This window comes from Python bivittatus, unplaced genomic scaffold, assembly GCF_059951505.1.
Source record: "Python bivittatus isolate LINGU-HERP-01145 unplaced genomic scaffold, Pbiv_v1 ctg000850_np1212, whole genome shotgun sequence".
Classification (NCBI taxonomy): Eukaryota; Metazoa; Chordata; class Lepidosauria; order Squamata; family Pythonidae; genus Python; species Python bivittatus.
The window spans coordinates 34,150,451-34,156,847 of record NW_028277112.1 but is presented as its reverse complement, the minus strand read 5'-3'; the positions used below and the strand labels follow the sequence as shown (position 1 = coordinate 34,156,847).

The window sequence follows — 6,397 nt, the reverse complement described above, 5'->3', positions numbered from 1 at the left end:
GCCAGCAGATGATCCTGAAATGCTTTGGTCACTTTCATAGTTGAGATACTGTAGAAGCTGGATGGGAGGGGGGGATTTGGCCCTCAGGTTCACTGGACCTCCTGGCAGAACTGGGTCTTGGGGTGACTGTTTACAGTCATTCTAGTACTTCCTGTCAGTCTGTGTCCCAAAGGTGATGCTGGGGTATATCTGGGTCACTAACTTATACTATCTCACAAATTTCCATCTTATAGCCCTGCTGTTTAACATCTACATGAAACCAATAGAGAATGTTATCTGAAGTTTTAATATGGGATGTCATCAATATAAGAGTGAGGCAAGTTGAGACAGACCTTTGCTAAACAAGCAAACAGTACATTTATTAATACACAGATTTTTTTCAGAATGATACCCATACTTTCATTAAACATTCCAGTGTCCCACTTTAATTTAGTCATCACCCGTTCCTGGCATTTACTGCTGGTATATTTCCAGTAATTATTTAGACAAAGTGCCCCCATCTACCAAGACTCAAAACATAACCTTTTAGAAAAGTGCATGTCACATAAAGAACATCTTTTTTCTTGTTATAAAAACATGTCTGGTTCTTCAGAGTCCTATCATATCATATATCATATCATATCATATCATATCATATCATATCATATCATATCATATCATATCATGAATTGTATTAAAAGCCATTTTCTTTTATTTCCTGCTTATTTTTCTTATTTAGGCACCTCACACTTTTCAGAGAATATTATTATATTTCCTCCAATGCCATCTAAAGCATCCTATCCTTATAAAAGACAAAATAATCAGAATTATTCCCTTGGATCATTCTCTCCTTGTCAAAAGCAGGGAAGATGTAAATAGAAGATGGTTCTACATATCTAGAACCAAATGCAGTGTCTACCTGATAAATTTTAGATATCTTCTATCTTTTTAATGTACTGTACTAATACACTACACAGATAATTTATTGGTTTTGTGGCCAACTCCAGCTGTTGGGTACTATATTTTGAAACCATCAACCAATACAGGCCCAAGTATTGAAAAACAACCCATGTTCTAAGCTCTTCTGCTTGACTCCAATTCCCTTCTATTTCAGAACCGTGCTATATAATTACACAACTCGTCTTTCACTTGTGTCATTTTGATTTAGTAGTGTCTTCTCTAGGAGCGTATGCCTCATATCTACTTTATCAACTTTAGATACTTGCCTAGGACAGTTACCTTGGCAGTTTAAGATGCATGCAATCCTTGGTGGGTGCTTTCTATTTTATTTTTATCTTTTGTATGATGGTCAAGTTATTGTCTTATTGGACTGGCATTTCACATGTTGTACAATACTGCGAAATCTTGTATGATAAAGGAAGGTATAAAATAATTTCAATCAATTAACACATAGCATTTTCTTTCCCTGAGTCTTTCATTGGTTGCCTATATCTTGTGTAAACCTACCAGCAGGTGGGGATGTTGAGCTCTTGAGAAAGCAATTCTTATCACATGCTAGAAGGGGTTAATATTAACAGCCACCCAAAAACAAATTAACACATGGAAATTTTATATAAACATTTTATACTATTGAATCCATGTTTCATTGATCATATCATACACAAGAGTGAGCTTTCTTATAAAGACCTACTATGGAAAACAATATGTTCAGGTTTATCTCAAAAAGAAAACAAAACAGAGATCATTCCAGACTGTTTATTGTCTCTCAGCACACTTTTTGAACATTCAACAAATGCCCCAAATTGCAACGTGCTAGCATTGTGCTTTAATCTCTATTTGAAATCTCGGTTCATTGAAAGCCCAAATTTGGGATACAGATTTCAGGGGTACCCTGGGTAAGAGCAAAATATCATATGCAAGCCACAGATTTCCCAGAGCATCCTTCAGCACTTTTCTGGCATTTCTTTCTTGCATGTCTTCCCATGTTGATGTGGGGTATAGCAACAGAGAGCAAGGCTATCAGGAAGGAGGGGGTGCGTTCCAGGAAGGGAAAGGAGATAAAAGACAACACAGTCCGGAGGTGGAGCATGGGAAGTGTAAGAGGTTCAGGATAGCCACTCCCTAGAACCTCCCAGGGTATATCCACCAATTGCAGGAGTATAGATTTAGTCTGGCAAGATTCTGTCTGTATGGTGTAAGCTAATAAAGGAACCTAACTCAACTGGACAGTTTCATTGCTTTTCTTGGGCTGGGCCTGACAGTTCCCCACCTGATGTTTGGCAGTTTTGCACTGCCAACTAGAATATTAAGAACCAAAAAGGCTTAATAAAATCTGTGACATCCATGCATGGAGATTTCTAGATACCTTTGTTGCAAGCTGGACCATCTTCTTTACAGGTTTATTTAGCCACCGCCCAGAGTGCGAAGGGAGGATATTTAGGCTGATCCATTGTCTGATGGATTACAATGTTCATTCTGCAATCACCTGGCAAAGAATCGAATGAAAAGGAGGAATAAGACAAATCTGTGAGAATACAAATATAAAGGAATATGAAAACCTTCATATATTATGACATGATCTCTTAAATATGTCTGATTAAGCAGTTTCACAAGCCTTAGTTAGATCAGGGCTCTCAGATTTGGGCTGCAAAATCCAGATGACCACTGGGTGATAGCAAAGAGGCTATTCTTTGCTGTCATCCAGATTTTTGCAGACCAAATCTGGCAGCCCTTAGAGTTAGATAATATTTCACAAGCTTATTGGGCGGGCTTCATGTGTTTTAGTAAGACTGACCATTTCAGTACTTCAGACTGACAAAATGTCTCATATTTTTACATCAAGGAAAATAGTTGCTTTGAAAACTGAGCTAACTCCAAATTCTTAGACCATGAGAGAACATTACATGATATGGCATGGAGGCCTTAAATATTTCTCCCAGAACCCTGAATATTCATTGGTGCCCATGAATGACTTCCTTTTCTTAAACTTAATTATTAAATATAATTATTATACTGGAAGGGAGATTCTTTTCTTTGGTGGGGGTGGGGGTAGAATAGTAGTAGTTGTATGACCTCTTTACCTATTGTGGCACTGAGCAAGAAAAATAAAAATATTGGTGCTAGTAAAAGGATTTTAAAAAATTCTAAACACGTTTGTATTCTAAGCATAACTGCATTATTGAACAATTTTCTCCAGGAAGAAACAAGAAAGAAGCAGGGGCTGGGGGTGGAAAAGGCAAAGAGAGAAAAGTAAGATACAAGAGAGATAGAAATATGCCAATGATGGCTTTGTCTTCTGGTTTCTTCTGGGCAGACCAACCCAGAGTCCCACATTCACAAGTACTGCAAAATCTGGCTAACTCAGCTCTACAAACTGCACCCACTTCTAAGTACAGACAAGAGGTGGGAAAGCTTGTATTTGCTACTAGGCTAGTAGTCAGATGTCATCTTTAGGCTACATGGGAAAGTGGGGCAACATCTTAAGTGCTTATTATATAGAGCACCGTTTGGGTTGTTGATCACAGGAAACTCCCTAGCCAATTTTTGCAATCTAATAGAGTCTCCACTCAGGAAAGAAGGGTTTTAGAAGAATTAAGGAAATTAGATAGAGGATATCTTAATTCACACTTGATTTGTTTTTTAATTAGTTGGCTTCGGATTTCTAAACTCTGCTTTCATGCAATTCTGGGTCATTCTGGGGGGAAGGAGAGAGATGAAAGGACACTTTGAGGGGGAAAGCTTCTTAGTCAAATGTTTTCAAACATTTTTCACTCCTATCTGCAAATTGCAAATTAATTATTACAGAAAAAAATAACCTACTGATTTGGAATGTTCTGGAGACCAAATTAATGAAATAATGTGTTTTATTCCTTGTAATTTGGGTGGGAGATTAATCAATTGGCTTAACTTTCTGAAAAAATCCAAATAAATTATAATAATGATTTCAGAATTTCCACACAGAAATATAAAAAACAGTAGCATAACATGATATGCAGATTTATGTCCTATGAAACTATGCTGTGAATTTTTAAAGCTCTAGCAAGATTTTATGTACATTTTCAGATTTATTGCAAAATCTTTCCAAAGAACTACCTTGAAATCTGGTTATTTTTATGAAAAGAAACCAGCAACCTTCAAGAAGCAAGAAAAGTAATTTGAAGCGAGATATATGCCCGGAAATAAGAAATAATACTGTACATAAATGGGAAAAACATTGTCACTAGCCTTGATCCATGCTGCTACAGTCTGTATTTCCAGTTTGTCACCATATCAGGAGCTTCTGTGAGAATGGGGATCAAAAAAGACCCAATGGCAGCCATGTCCAGGCAATCAAAGATCCACCCCTTTTTTTTACCCGTACTGAATTGGTCACAGGCACCATCTTGTTAAGCTGGTCACAGGCACCACACCTCACAGACATACCTGCAGCCCTTGGTACATGAGGATCTGCAAGGGGAAGCAAGTGTCATCATGTATATCATGATGTCATTACACAAGTGACATACATTAAAGTTCAAATCTTTATTTACAATCTGCGTTTGGCAATACACACACACACACACGTGTCATTAAAAGACAGCTTGATCAGAACTGCAAAATTGCAAAATTGTTTTCACTGGGGCTACACAAAATTTGGCTACTGGCCAGGTAATAGGTTATTTCATAACAGAAAGAATATAAAACTCATCTGTTCTGGCTGGGTACCAGTATACCGGGGGGGGGACATAAATTTTACAAAGATCCCTATAAAAATGCAGTGTAATACAACATGTTGCATTGTTGCAATCTCCCCAGATTCATATGGAAAAGTGGGCTCAGCTAGGAGAATTTTAGAATACTGTATTTGCCTTACAGACAGAGAGCACTGTGCCCGGCCCTTTCCTCATATGGGGAAGGTATGTGTACAGGTAGTCCCCAGTTTAAGAACAAGTTCTGTTCCCAAGGTCTGTCCTTAAGCTGAATTTGTATGTAAGCTGGAACAGTGTTATTGTATAATGCTGTATAAGTAGCATTGTATAATGAACTCAAACCATTGTGTATTTAACTTGAATTTTGCTACAATAGGCTCCACTCTTAACTATGGGTTGTCTGTAACCTGGGTGTTCTTAACCCAGGGACTACCTGTATTTAAAGTGATTGCTGGTTCCCAGATAAATTTTGCAACCTGCCTTCTTCTACTCTGAGATCTTCTGATCTCATTCTGATATTCCATATTATTAAGCCTTAGTCTGTTTGAACCTAATTCCTAAATAAGGAATTCTACCATACCACATAATTCAGTTGCTTTTCCCAATTTGATGGCTTGGTGGTCATCTGCCAGAACTAGCTCCTCTGCCATAGCTGATAATCTGCCTCCAAGCCATCATTTTGATTACAGGCATTCCAGCCTGAAGTCTAAGGGCAGTGAGAGTAGGACTTGGGAATTGTATCTCTATCTCATAAATTACCGCTTGGGGACCATTTGGACAAATGATTTGGCCTCAAAAAATTTTCAAGCAACTGTTTTAATTCCCTTCCTTTAGTGCAGAAGAATCTCTTGATGGCTGCTGAAGATTTTAATGCTGTCTGGGTGACGTATTGATGATATCATCCATATCTCATAGAATGGAAAACTATTCCCAAATATTTAAAGGTATGGACACGTTCAATTCTATTCCCTTTAATGAGCCATTGTTGCAGTTTGGGGCAGTGGTGGTGGTGGTGGTGGTGGTGATGGTGGTAAAAACCTAATTTTTTTTTACTTTTGGAAATGGATGACCAGCTTGTACTGCCTAGGATACTGAATTATAGATTTTACTTCTTCTGTTTCATCATGGGACATATCACAGTAAGGAAATATTATGTCCTACAATTCTGATAATGGGGAAATCTGTGTTGTCTGAAGTTCTTACCACAGAGTTACTGTAGAAGTTAAACAGGGAGAGTGTTCAAATGCATCCCTGCCTCACCTCTCTCTAGGTTTATCACTCCTGAGAGCAACCTCTGGATTGCATCCCACTCCAATATTAGAAGCGCAGCTTCTGACTCAGGGAAAGAAGAAAGCAGTCAATAGATGCATTTTTAATTTTTTCTCATCAGATTGTTCTGCATATAGAAAATCAAGGACAGCTACATATAGAGGAAATTTCACTTTATGGATATGTGTCTTTATTAAATTATGCAATACAAGAATGTGGCCTAAAGCTGACCATCTTTCTCTAAATCCTGCTTGTTCATCTCCAATTATACCTTTAACCTCCATCTCATGTTAGAACTTTTGGTTGAAGTGCTTAGTGCATAGTTGGCTTACTGCCCTCAAAAGGCTGATAGGCTAGAGCTACCGAGATCTCTCATATTATATTTTTTGCATATTTGGACAACCATACAAATGATGCCAATTATGTAATTTTGTAATGAATTAATCACATACTTGCACATTTTGTGTCATTTGGGTGATGACCATGACATCATGGCGGCT

At 37.8% G+C, this 6,397-nt stretch overlaps 1 long non-coding RNA gene across 1 annotated transcript in view; it reads right to left on the bottom strand.

Moving 5' to 3' along the window:
* LOC148213809 (uncharacterized) overlaps positions 1-6,397 on the bottom strand; it is a 60,485-nt gene that overhangs the window by 48,273 nt on the left and 5,815 nt on the right. The window contains exons 2-4 of the long non-coding RNA XR_015793701.1: positions 5,889-5,960; positions 4,165-4,386; positions 2,306-2,425 (exon numbers count right to left, since the gene is read on the bottom strand). This is a non-coding gene — a long non-coding RNA (uncharacterized LOC148213809). The remainder of the gene's footprint in view (positions 1-2,305; positions 2,426-4,164; positions 4,387-5,888; positions 5,961-6,397) is intronic.